At 36.4% G+C, this 14,638-nt stretch overlaps 1 protein-coding gene across 7 annotated transcripts in view; it reads left to right on the top strand.

The window, feature by feature from the left end:
• CCDC91 (coiled-coil domain containing 91) overlaps positions 1-14,638 on the top strand; it is a 166,403-nt gene that overhangs the window by 119,078 nt on the left and 32,687 nt on the right. The gene's annotated exons all lie outside the window — the stretch shown is intronic.

The following is a 14,638-nucleotide window of genomic DNA, read 5'->3' as shown; positions in this document are numbered from 1 at the left end:
GCTTTCAGTACAAGGATAAAAAAATTAACATACTTCTTCCCTTTGAGGCACTCTATAAAAATAAAAAAATAATTTAAACAACTCTTGCATATGGTGGTAGCAGCCCGAAATCAAACTCCGTTATTTCAGTGTTCTCAGTAAACAAAATCACTAAGCTTGAATTTAATTGGTAATGTTGTCCTGAGAAGCAAGAGAAAACAATGTGCTTGGCCTCTTCTATTCGCTACTTTTTTGGGCTGAATAGTATTATGGGAAATAGGATTTAACTTCAGAAGTTTCACTCTACTACTATTTAAGATTGGTACTGGATGAGCTCTCTTCCATTATGCTGTGCGTGAAGAAGTATTTAACAGTATGGGTCTTATTGGTAACAACATTTAAACAGACATCTGGAGAAAACATGATCCATAAGGATGTTTGATCTTGTTTATATGTGAAGTTGGTCAATTACAAAGGATAAGCTGTTGGGAAAGTGAAAATAGGTCTACTATTAAAATAGCTTGTACCATAAATAGATTCGTCAGTAGGACCACTAATGCAGATCATCTAGTCCATCTAACGCAGACTCCTCACTGCTGGCAGCTAGATCACACCATTTTAAGTTGGCAGTAATTTCTTGTAGACAACAGCAACTCATTTGTCCTTAATCTCTTAGATTTCCATTTGCATCAGGAATGGAGACGTTCTTCCCTTTTCTTTCCTCCTGCACATAGTTGGAGCTCATTGCCATTATTCCAGTGTCTGACTACTGTTAATTTGCCTTGTCCTTGTGAAGTTTTCACAAATCAGTGAAACAATGAAAATGCCATCTTCAAAGAAACAAAATCCTCTTAGGTTTAGATAGTAGGAGCATCATTTCCATTCGTTCTATACAGTTCTTGAATATCAAAGTATTTCAGTCAACTTTTTTTCCTTTCTTGATCAATTGACACATATATCCATTCATTTAAAAAAAAAATATATGCAAGGACAGCTGTTTTTTTCTGGCATAAGATTTCTAAAGTCTGTCTGCATTTAAGTTGATAGTGGGAGATGTTTTAAACTCCAATTGATTTGGCATAATAGATTTCATATGATTACATAAAAGGCAGAGTAAATGGACCTTGGTCAAAGCCCTGCACCTGTCAGAGTAGTAAATATACTTTATGAACTATACTGAAAAGTAGCAGCTTGTGGAAGGAATTGCTAGGAAGAACTCAGGGAAAATGCCTCACTTTCCTGACTGAGATTCAGTGATTTATTTTTTTTTTTCTTTGTGTGACAGGGGGAGTCACAGTTACACACTTGCAAAGGTAGTGTACACTGTATGTGTTTCATCATTGTTTTGAAAATAAGTTTGTAGAATCCTTCAAACCATGGGACATGGGCATAACAGTATTTGTACTTGGTTAGCAGTGGTTAAGTGCTTCAGGAATCAATAGATTCTTATCCAGCTTAGTTTGTAATAGTACAAATTACATTTCATCCCTCATGGTAAATATAGTATATGCCAGTTTTCAAAGTAGCTTGTAACTCGGTCATTTATTCCATTAAGGCTTTCTTTTAGTGAAAGTATAATAGTTATGATATCAATTTAAGAAAATCACTTGCATATTTGGCCAGTTACATATTTGCCACAAATATTGTAAAATATTAATGGGCATTAACAGTTGTATTTGTGCTTGGGTTCTTAGAATAATTTCTCTGCCAGTTTATAAAAGTTGAATCTGGCAATACCACAAGTTTTGCAGTACAATATAAATGTAGTCCAGCGTTATACTGTACTATATATGATAGTAAATATTTACTTTGAGTTAGAAAGAATTGGTTGTGAATGAGTCTTTCTAAAAATAGATTGATCTGATAATTATTTGTAGAGATCATTTGTGTCAACATAACATATACATTGAAAGTAAACCACAGAAGTCTCCCATTGCAGTTCCAAAACTGACTTCAATTATGTTCTAGCTGTGCTGGTGCTAAAATAGCAGTTACTTTAGAGAACCAAGACGCTGTACCGTTGAAGTGTTCAGACTTACCGACTGTGAATCCAGCATATCAGCAACCTATGTACAGTTTGTTAGTATATGGGACGTATGCATGGGATTATTTGAATTAGTAGAAAGTTACTTAGCAATAAGCAAGTAATTGATGTTCCTTTGTCCTTACACAGCACTTTTCAACCCTTTTCTTTCCTGATCAGTAATCTTTCAATGGAAATTCTTTAGAGCTGAGGATACTAAATGTCCTGCCTTTGACAAAAATCTTATCTCAATAATTTGTGGTTATGCCTTTCTCATATTTCAAATATAATCCAAAGTTTTTAAATATATATTTATATATATATAATATATATGTATAATGAATATATATAACTGGCAACAGTTCAACTTATGTACTGCAATCTTAGTTTTATTTTCTCTGTTCTATATTAAATGAAAAATTTTGATACTATAAAAATGTTTTTTATGTTGCCACAGGTAGCATCTTAAGAATCTGGATATCTAAGATTTGAAGGAAAATTCGGTCAGGAATTTGACTGTATTATTTCAGAATTATTTCGTAACCACCACAATTCTGAAACATGCTTCAAAACTACAATAGAATAAGACTGTCCTGTCTGTTCAAAGGCATATTCCATAGCTATCAGACTGGTAGAGGTTTATATAAATATTCATAACACATGGAAGAACTCAGAAGAGTCAAATTTGAATACACTTGCTACAACTGTTAGCCAGACTTGCCTTCTTCAGCAAAGGTATATCCACATTATGTCCAGAAAGTTATCGTTATTAATTGCCTGAAGGTATATTTGTGTAATTTCGACATGTCTGTGTTTGCACGCAAGTATCAGGAAGGCAAAACAACGCTTTACCTTCCTGCTAGTGGGGTCAGAAATAAGGGAAAGAGGTGTAGCACACAGGTAAAAAGGAGATAGGCACTGAAGTTCAACTAAATGGCAAGCCACTACTTTCACTTCTGTCTGAAAAATGAATGTTCTTCTTGGTTCGTATCCAGTGCATGGATACAGCGCAGTGTTGCGTGCCGCCTATATCCATGAGACATGGATGTAGAAGGAAGCAAAATCTTTCGGTTTGGTTAGAGTGAGTTGAGTAAAGAGTAAGGAAGCTCTTGTCCATGAGTATCTAAAGTCTACCCAGTCTGATGTCAGCGCTAGATTCACTGACTCATTTGTCTGTATTGTCTTTTGTTGCCTGATGTTCAGAATGCCATAACCTCTGGCCCTGCATTGTGGTCTTTGCTCCTCTGACTGCTCTGAGGACAGCTGGCACTGTGGCAGGCCCCGGCACATGAAGTGCCCCAAAATACAATAAATCACATAGGCCAGCCATTGAGGCTCACTGTACCTGTGTTACTGATTGGACTGGAAAGCATTTACCAGCTTTTTGCATTAATTCTTTAAAAATTCTAGTGTTTGTGTTTATACTGAATGTGTGTGAAGGGGATTCCCATTATTAGGTGGAACAACTCTGGGTTTTTTTAAGGGTTAACAGTTTTGTTTTGCTAGAGCATCATGCTGATGCGGTAGCATACATTTGCATGTCTGTATGTAGGCTTTTACATGTATGTGTGTGTATACATTCATATTTGTATTTATTACTTGGAGATCAGGACAAGAAGTAGAGTCTAATGGCATGTAAACTATGGCCTAGTATTTCAGTTCCCAAACTGTGATCCCTGGGCTAGGAGACAGAGGCATAGCAGCGCCCTGCCACTGACCTGTAGAACTGTATTGATATTTTGTAATATTTTTGGTTAAAGACTTGATTAATGGGTCCATGATGATCTGTTAGGAATATAAAGTCACACTAGGCCCATTCCTGCTCCCTTTTGTATGGACTTCATGTGGGGCTTTGGCCCATTCACAGAACACTCTTTGCTTCAGTTTGCTAGCATTGAATTATGTGAACATAAAAATAGCTTTGTCCCAAAGTGCAAGAACTTTCTTTCACATTTGTTTTTTCTCCTGTGTACAATGTAATTACAAGATTGACTGAAAATTTGGAGCTATGTTAAAAGTATTCCAAATATAGGAGTGGAAGGACAAGAGAAATATGTTAGCTTCCTGTGTAAAGCAATGTTTATGTATATGTTTAAGTATAAAGCAATAAAGGAATTGTTATAAGGTAGTAAAGGTGAATTTTCAGAATCCGTTGGTCTGAGAGAACCCAAGCTAGTACATTTACAGGAGTAATGGTTTATTTCTGAACAAGAAATAAGCTTGAGAATAAATTGTAAAATAGCAGGAAAGTAGTATCTGTATCAAATCAAATCAGTATTGGAGAATATTAATCTCCCCTAGTTTTTAATCTTATTTAGAAGCAATGAAAGCATTCCGAAAGGCCATGTTTTGGCCTTTTCTTTCTATTCACAATATGGAATTAGAAATTTTTCTTTTTATGCAGTTGAGTTTAGTGCCTGCTGTACTATGAAGACAGTTCCTGAAAGACAGTTACATTTTATATGACTGGCTGAGATTATTTCATTAATCAATTTGCATGTAGAAAGCAAGCAAAGCAACTTAATAAAAACAATTTTTAAATAATTCCAGAAGTCTGAAAAGATCGAATTTACTCAATTAAGCTCTATTCAATGTTTTCAAATGAAATAGTTGGGATCTTCAATGCCAACAACTCGTAATTGTTTTTTGGTTTGTTTTTTTTTTTAAGAATTTTAGCTAGGTAGTGTTTCTAGCAGGTGAAATGGTGCTTGCATCCAACTGCATTCCAGCAGTAAGACATACTGGGAAGTAATTATTTCCGTATGAATTACAGGATAGAATAGAATAATGCAGTTGGAAGGAACCTACAATGATCATCTAGTCCAACTGCCTCTAGTCCAACTGCCTGTACATGCCTTTACTAATTTCTGTAATGCTTTATATACCATAACTGCATATAGAGTACAGAAAAAGATGGGCATTCAGTATATTATTAATATTTAAACTTAATTAGCTTCTGTGTGCTTTTTGTTTTTCTTTCCTGTTGGTTGCATATACTAGTATCGTTAAACTTATTATGAGCCAAAAGTGTGCTGTACAGTAGCAAGGGAAAAAAACTCATGCTGCATTCCCCTGCAATGAATATGAAAGAAAAGTAAATTATCTGTTACTTTTTGGTTTAGTTGTCCAAATGGACTATACAGTGGAAAATATCCTTGTAGTCCGGATCCTGCAAAAATATGTTTGCATACTTTATTTTATGCAGTGTGATTGATCTGTTTACTTCAGATGGCATGAACTGTAAAATTTTGCCATAAAAATTATTTCAGTATCAAAGGAAATCTAGAAGTGGTCTCAGAGTCAATTCACTGCTATATATTTAATGTTTAAATTGCTACTTTCAGTTTAAGTCTCTAACTGTGAGTGTAAATTTGGTGAGTTGCAGGAAAAGACCAGCTATACTTTTGTATGCAGGTATGTTACAATTACTGTTAAATTTATCAGTTCTGAGGAGGATGTATCACATTTTAAGACCGACAACTGAAATGCAACCAGGCTTCATTTTTCTGATGGTATTGTGTATTTAAAAAACAGACAAAATAAGAGCAATTCAGTTGTTTCTCAAAATCAGAAAGTACCAAATGAGTCTTGTGAAAAAATCTGTGGTAAAACTATTGCTGGTATAAGTTTACTTTTTTTTTTTTTTTTAAATTACACATTCTTGATGAAGATTAGTAAATGTAAAATCTTGTGGGGGAGTGGAGGAACAGCAGGAAATGTGAAGTTTGATTGTTAAGGTCAAATTCAAACTGTCTTTATTCTGACAGGTAGGAAGTACATGTTCTGAAACAGTCTAACCTTCTGCATCTCAGGATTCAAAAGAGAACTTAAAAGTTTCTATCACAGTCTCTCATTAGTCTTTCATCAGTGAGAACTAAAAGAAGAATGCACAGCTTGGCCATACACCACAAAAATTGCCCAATCAATTTAGTAATTATTGACTATAATATGATATTTCACAAGTTCAGGGTTTTTTTTTTTTGGGGGGGGGGGGGGTCCTGTTCATTCGGTGTCAGATTCTCTGATTTTGCAGATTGGCTTCCGAAAGCACTTTTGCTTACAACTAGATTTTCTGGAATAGGAAGGTTTCAAGATTGGAATGGACTTTTTGGGTTACCAAACCAATCTTTTGTTGTTATGTATAATTTCTTTCCCAAATGGTCATAGAAGTGTAATTTTGAAGCACTTTGAGTAATCCTATTCCAGTTTATGGCATGAGCTATATTAGGAATCAGTTGGTACATAAATTTGCCATTCAAATGGGACATACTGTAGGGGCCAGGATGATCCTTGGCAGTGTCAGCCTATTTTTTCCCTAACCTGTTTTCTAGCCTAGTCCTCTGGTCACAAGGTCAACCATTTCTCACTTCTGCTTTCTTCAGTAGAGGGCCACTGAGTCATAGCACTGCAGTTATTACTTTCCCAATAGTTGATATTTCTGTCCCTTGTATATATCTGTAAAAGTATGAGGAGACAAAGCAAAACAGTAGTAATAATTTTGTGTTAGTTTGTTCTGCATCCATAAAGAGGAATTAAAATATGGTCACAAAGTTGAGAGGTTTTTGGCCTTCTAAGTATTGTTCTCTTCTGTAATGTGGCCTTAGTGTAATTGTTCATTATTTTTGCACATGAAATTGTTTGGAGATTCTTTTTGTAATTGTTAATGAAGAGTTTTATGACCCTTTTTTGCGTAAGGAGCTTTATCCAGTACCCCTTTAAATAAACAGTAAAAGTCCCATGTGATTTTAGTGCATATACAAGTGCCTCAAAAATGTCAGCTTTATCCTGGAACACAGAACTTTAATTGAATTTTCCTAGTTATTTTATGGGAATTCTTGCTCTTTGAGTTATCCATTTTGGGGTTTTTACTGTGGGGTCATTTGACATTTTAAATAATTTAATTACTTGGATTTTTTTTCTCATCATGGTTACTTTTTCATATGAGATTTTGTGGAAGACATTTATACACTGTTTTCTCTTTGTGCTTAATTTTTTTTCCATTCCTATGCTTGACTGTTTAATGTCTGCAGTATTGTGCATTTTGTGTTCTAAAATAATTATTTCCAGTAGTATCAAATAAATAATTGAACTGGGTTCTGAAAGGGTGACTTCACATTAACTTGGAATAGATTAGATCCAGCATGATCTGAAATAATATCTTGGTGCAGAAATTTTTACTTCCTGCAGTTTTTCAGATTTCTTTATTTTCATATTTTCTACCAACTTTTAATGTATAAAGTGTATAAAAACTTTTTTTTTTTATTAAGCCAAGAGGAGGAGGAGATTCTAACTTACATGCTTCCTACTTCCAAAACATTGGAATACTATTGAAAAGCCTATATTTAGCCTGGAGTTTTCTGTTCCAGTATCTAAATTTTGTAGGATATTTTGCTTGAGAGAAATTTGACTAATTAGAATGGGTATATAGATCTACGGGATCTACTGTCTTGGAGACTAAAGGTTGAAATAAGTAGAAGTAACAGCATGAAGGTGTGTTGCATTGAGTATGTGTCAATCACATGCTTAGTTTCACCACAGTTTAGTTGAGATAAGAGCATGTCTTGATTTTTTTTTTCCTTTTTGTATTGAAAGTATATTAAAATTAATTTTCTGCATGTCATCTGAAATGCCCTTCTATTTTTGTATTTCTATTTATATATCATTATTCTGTTTCAGTACTTTTATGTTTAGAAAATTATCTTTCAGTAGAAGCCAGGTAGTCCTCTCTGTAAGTCACTTTGCTTCACACCATTTTTCTTTTTGCAACTATGGTTTTTAACCTTAGACTGATATTTAGTTGTTTATGGTTAAGATTTAAAATGCAAATGATTAATCTTTAAAATACCAATGTTTTGCCTGAACCATATAGAGCTAGTTTTATAAAGACTGAACCATGCACTATGGCAACAATGTTAAATATTTAATTGAAGCCAATCTCAAAAATATGAACAGATCCTGTCCTGCAGTGCATTTTAGTCAACAACAATTGTTTCGTCCCCATCATTTAGTCCCTCAACAATTTTAATCCCCAACTTAATGGATAAAGCTGACTTTCAGAGAATGTTCAAGTAAAAAATTAATTAAATTACCTTTTAGCATTAACAGTGAATGATTTTTAATCTTTCCCTTGCCTTCAGTATACCAATCATATATTAAGGAACCTACTAGTATTTACAAATTTGGAACATGTCTGTTTTGGATATTTTATTTTATTTCTTCTTTTTCTAGGTCACAAGAAGAACTTCATATAGTTGTATTTAATATTCAGTATGTTCAAATTCTCTTTCACTTTATTTTGGTGTCTGTTGGATCATTTGAATCAACATGGCTGATGCAGAGAAGAATAAATGCAAACATGAGGAGTTCAATATTAAAAAAAAATCACTTAGACTAGAATATGATTTTTTTTTTAAGACAGGTTGAAAATTACTTGCTACCATTTGTTTCTTAAAGTATGGAAATGCTAGGTATGTCTCAATTTCTTTATAAAAGGTGTTAATAAAGCAATTATTGTTTGAGACTGATTTTTGCATTTGAAGATGCACTATCAAAATTACAATTGTATTGATAATTCATAACTCTTACAAGATTTGTGGTACTCTAGTACTTCTATAACTTTTTATCATTTTAATTGAAATATTTTGTTTACATACTTAAGAGGGGATTTCTCTGGAACAATTGTTTGGAACTTGCAAAGATGCAAGTTAATATTTTCCGTTAGCTTCAATTGTTTTGCAATTTCTTGTTAAAAAGAAAAATATCATCCTTTGGTTTTGTTTTCTGCGTATTCGTGAAGAAGCAGTATGCAAGAGCGTGTCTTGGGCGTACCCTCTACTTTATATTTGCCCTGATCTTTTGTGCAGTTGAAACTCTTAAGTAAAGGTTATACTTTTTTTTTTACTTGTTTTGTGGACATGGTTGAATTTTCCTTCATGATGTTGAAGGTTTTTGTTCTAACATATTGTAAAAGTGTTCTTTAGGAAAAAGAAGGAAAAATACAAACATTCAGAAGTGTTTCTCTCTTAAGCTAGGTGCTGTATTATGTCTGTTCCAAAAGGTTCCTATGATCTTATTTTACTGGAAGCCCCACAACTGCTACCTTCTAACTTGGTCGATACAAAAGAGTCTTCTGATCACACAGTTCATTCTGTTTGCATGCAAACACATTTGCATTCTAACATTGCCTCATACAATTAATTAATGAAATCCTGCAATTAACAATGCTTAAAATATGACATTAATGATTATAAAGTGGTCTCATAAATACAGTTAGAAGATGTCACCTGCAAAGCAAGCAGGAAGATGTACTTCTTCCCATAATGTGGAACTCCTTGCCACTAGATGTTGTAGATGCTAAAAGCCTAAATGATTCTTTCAAAAAATAAAAAGCACACTCCCCACACACACACCCCCCAAAAATAGACAAATTTGTTGGAAGAAAATTCCAGCAAGAGCTGTTAAATGCAAACGTATCTTGCTCTGGCTAAGGCAGTGACTGAGTCAGTGTGTGCTTCTCTAGTTATATTCTTTTCTGGATACTTGCTGTTTGCCTCTAGTAAAGACAGATGCTGCACTAGGTGGACGTTGGTCTGACATGTATGGACATGTTGCCTACAGCCCTTTCTTACGTGAATAGGGAGTAAAAATAATTTATTACTGTATCTTATTTAGAAAAAACCAAGGTAACATCTGTAAGAAATGCCAGATCCACTGGATGAGGAAGTACAAAAGGAGGCATTTGGTTGTTTTCCGTTTCCTCAAGGGGACCAGTGTAGTAGCAGCAGCATCAGCTACCACACTTGTAGGACCTACCTGTGGCTCGTGTACTATTTGTTGCCTCAGTACTAAATATGGACATTTCTGATCTGAGTTCTTATTTTGGCATATGCGCAGTCAACTCCTCTGGGTCTACGAGAAAAGAAAAAAAAAGTATTGTGGAAAATGGTAGGATGCTAAAAATTAAATTATGACTCAAGGTCTAGTTCCAACTATTTCTGCTTTTAATTGTATCAGGGAGCTTGGAGAACCAAGCTCTTAATAAATCCATTATGCTTTCATGTCACGAAGTAATACATACATGGACTTCATTAAGACTTTTTAAAATTAAATCATTAAATTAAAACCTGGTACTTAAAAGTAAAAACTGCTTGTAATATGCATGCCTTCAGCACATCATCCAGGCCAGGACAGTCAAATGTTACTTCAAAGTATTTCTGTAAACATTTTTAGAAATGAAAAGAAATAACAATGTCAAAAGCTTATCAGATTGATAGCCTGTTTTAGATACCATATTTTCCTTGAATACATTTTTTCTGTGAAACATACATCTTGTTAGGCAATGTAAATGTGATTTACTTTGAAAGAGAAGAGAACGTCTCTGTACTTTCAGTGGAAGATACAGAGCCATAGCAAGATTAGATAAATAAATGCACTTGGTATTGTTCCAAATTGTCAGCCTCACCGCTGTCATCATTTTTTGGGCAGCAGCTGCAGCAGCAAGTAAAGCTTGCTGTAGTTATCGCTGTTTGGTTCCCTGTTCATGCTACCCACGCTGTGGATCCCACAAGCTACATAGCTGTCATGTGTTACACCATTTGTTTTGGTGGTGAACAATGAGGACTTTTTTAGGGTAAAAAATACCTCCCAGAAGACATTTTCAAAATTGCTTTCCTTATAAGCTTAGTGCCACAAATGAAAAAATACAGTTCCTTTCTGAGATGCAAAAGTTGCGCAGAAGGCAGCCTTACTCAGAGGCAAATCCTTACTCAGAGGAAAATATGCAGTGCTGCACTGAGCTTTCCTTAGAAAGAATAAGATAAAAAAAAGAAAAAGCAGTAAAATTTGTTTATTATGACAGCAGGAGATGTTGTCAAGGAATATTTATGCTCTCAAAGGGTATCTTCCCCGTGGAGTGCAGTCACTCAAAGAATCTGCTCTTCTGGCCTCCTACCTCAGGACATCAGATCCTTTAAATGTTACCAATTTCGAGCTGCTGTGTAATACTGACTCAAGCGAGTATGTGTCTGTTTGTCAGAGGAGACAGAATCACAGAATGGTAGGAGTTGGAAGGGACCTCTGTGGGTCACCCAGCCCAACCCCCTGCCGAAGCAGGGTCACCTACAGCAGGCTGCACAGGACCTTGTCCAGGCGGGTCTTGAATATCTCCAGAGAAGGAGACTCCACAACCTCCCTGGGCAGCCTGGGCCAGGGCTCCATCACCCTCAGAGTGAAGAAGTTCTTCCTCATGTTCAGCTGGAACTTCCTCTGCTTCAGTTTGTAAACATCTATACAGACGAGAATGCCACCCAGAGACTTCAGGCTGAGTTTTGGTTCCTTCTGATACCGACCACTCTGTTGTGTGAGAAAGGTCAAGAGTATCACCATCATACTCGCTTCCTCCCTGCCTTGGGTATGCCTGCCTCTCTGCCAGTGGCTGCCTCAGAGTAAGTGAGGTCGCACAACTTCTAAAATACCTGTCTCGTCAGTGAAGAGGTAGAGCTGGGAAAAAAAGAATTTAGCTCGTATGTTGTGTGGCGGTTAGCCACTCTTCTGACTCACGCTGAACTGAGGAAAGTAAGACACTTTGCCTTCAGTCTCCCGCTGTTCCTTCCCTATGTTCAGTAAGTGAGTAGACAAACGGAGAGAAAGAGCATAGTGTTTTGAGTTGTTTTTACAAATGCACTGCAGTTTTAGTCACCTTAGGGGTTACTTACAAATAGATATGAAACTTTCAGACAGAAATGTGATTTGTAAACTGTCCAGAAACTAAGGCTGAAGTCAATAAAAGTAAACCACAAAATATTTCCCGGTGTCTTATAAAAATTCTAATGATCAAAGCAGTTAATTGGTCACTACTGTACTTCAAACCATAATCTGTTTCCAATTTCTTGTTGTTAGAAAGGTCAGGAATTTTTTTGCTCTGCTTCATATTTTTTTCAAACTTGGACAGTGTTCAGGCTTCTTCTAAATAATCTGAAAATGTTGTTTGCCTTTTGTTAAAAACTAGTTGTTGTTAATTCTTAAAATCACAAATGTTAGGAAGTTTTGTGAAGTTGAGGTCTACAAAAGTATTCTGTTGTCCAATTCCAGTATTTTTATTGTCAGTGCTATAGATTGAAAGTTGTTTATAAAAGTCAGTTAAGTACTGCCCATTCATTGCTATTGAGTGATTAAAGAAATATTCATTCAATATCTTAGAGTTTGCATGTTTATAGCAGACAAAAATGCAGTACTCTAATACTGTGCCTATTATTTATGAGCTTTTTTGTTTTTGTGGCCATTAGCTGTGCAGAGAAAAAAAAGTATTCTTCTAGTTGGCATGCTTAGGATAAAGTAAGCCACAAGAGAGAAAGTTTTCTACCAAATAAATGTTGTACTGAATAGGTTATTTAAAGAAATTTTCTAAATGACAGAGATTCACTTCATGAGATAAATACTTAGAGTAAGCATTTCTTGTATTTGTAGTTCCTGAAGTACTACCCACATAGCCAGTCAGCAAGCAAATTTTAATGTTTCCTATTTACACTGACAGTCATCTTCCTTCAGGAAAATTTGCTGCCTGTTTTCTGACAACACAGATAATCATTTTAAGCAGTCCTGCTTTGTCTGCTACGTTGTACATGGCTCTCATTGATTTCAAAGGGCACATTTTGACCTACAGGAGAAAACTTGCATGTTAGGACTTGAGTAATCATTTGAATGACAGACTTGTTTTTATGCAGCCCGTGTTTCCCTGAAAGACACAGATACTTGTCACAAATGCACTCCCACTCCAATTTAAGGGACAGAAACTGGGAGCAAAGATATAACCATTGTTATGAAATTCACTGTACTACTGTGTGTTCCCATATGACTTGTGCAGCTGTGTCTCATAACCTTTAGAAGAAAGCATAACTAAACATTGCATTTCTCTGACTAAGATTTACCAAAATATAAGTGCACACTTCAGAACTGTGAATATCCAAATGAGATATTTTTTGGGTTTAGTATTTCATAGATCATTTTTTCCGATATTATGGAAGCTAAGGACCTGTTTCAACAATTTATTCATATTTAAGAATCACTGGCAAGCTGGTACGAGCCGTGTCTGTCTTACTGTAAAGTGAAAACAAAAAGCCAGCAAGTTTCTCTTCTGGCTTTGTATAGAGAAGTTATTCCTTTAGTTTGGTAATGATACAATTACTTTTGGAAACTGGAATTCCAGGCCTGTTTCCTGCTTCCCTGATCAGGTGCTTTCTGTGCAGTTCGGTCCAGACAGCAGGATGTGTGCGAGGTTACCTCTGTGGGGACTTGGCGTCTGCTGGGACAGTCAGCTTAGCCATTCAGCATGGAACTAGAACTGGAAACACTTTTGCTCTTTTCTTAAAAAGACCTAAGAGTGTTTGCAAAATACTAGAGTTTACCCTAATAATACACATTTATAGAGGGTCAGCTCATCTTGGGCTATACCTTGAAGTGCAAGTCATACATTTTCCCAGTTTCAATGGTATTATTCTGGAAAGAAACAAGTATTTAACATTTGGAGAGGGAATTGTGCATTTCATTTTGTGCACAGATGAATCATGGTTACAATGCTTTTTAAGAGAAGAAAAATAGTGATCAAGTTATACCTAAGACAGCAGGAAATATATATATGTAGTTGAGACTAACACCACTAATTTCCTCCATGGCCATTCTTGCGTATCAGGGTAATTTTTAGTAACGTACTAGATTTGAGGATTGTATTTTGTATGTTGATTTTGTCTGAAGAAAACAACTAGAATTTTGGGGGGCCTTTTGAGTAGTCTGCTATCTGGTACACTGTTTGGGGGGTTTGGTTATGGTATGAATCGTAGAATCATAGAAAGTTTTGGGTCGGAAGGGACCCCTAGAGGTCATCTAGTCCAACCCCCCCGCAGCGAGCAGGGACACCGCTAACTAGATCAGGTTGCTCAGAGCCCTGTCCAACCTGGTCTTGAATGTTTCCAGGGATGGGGCCTCCACTACCTCTCTGGGCAACCCGTTCCAGTGTTTCACCACCCTCATTGTAAAGAATTTCTTCCTTATATCCAGCCTAAACCTACCCTGTTTTAGTTTAAAACCATTACCCCTCGTCCTGTCACTGCTGTCTCTACTAAAAAGATTGTCCCCATCTTTCCTATAGGCTCCTCTTAAGTACTGAAATGCTGCAATCAGGTCTCCCCGCAGCCTTCTCTTCTCCAGGCTGAACAAGCCCAGTTCTCTCAGCCTGTCCTCATAGGAGAGGTGCTCCAGCCCTTGGATCATTTTTGTAGCCCTCCTTTGGACCCTCTCCAACAGTTCCATGTCCTTCTTGTGCTGAGAGCTCCAGAGCTGAACGCAGTACTCCAGGTGAGGTCTCACCAGAGCAGAGTAGAGGGGCAGAATCACCTCTCTCGACCTGCTGGCCACACTTCTCTTGATGCAGCCCAGGACACGGTTGGCCCTCTGGGCTGCGAGCACACATTGCCGGCTCATGTCCAGCCTTTCGTCTATCAGTACGCCCAAGTGCCTCTCAGCAGAGCTGCTCTCGATCCTTTCATCCCTCAGCCTGTATTGGTACCGGGGGTTACCCCGACCCAGGTGTAGGACCTTGCACTTGGCCTTGTTGAACCTCATGAGGTTCACACAGGCCCACGT

Source organism: Opisthocomus hoazin, chromosome 1, assembly GCF_030867145.1.
Source record: "Opisthocomus hoazin isolate bOpiHoa1 chromosome 1, bOpiHoa1.hap1, whole genome shotgun sequence".
Taxonomy (NCBI): Eukaryota; Metazoa; Chordata; class Aves; order Opisthocomiformes; family Opisthocomidae; genus Opisthocomus; species Opisthocomus hoazin.
This window is presented reverse-complemented; position numbering and strand designations above follow the sequence as displayed.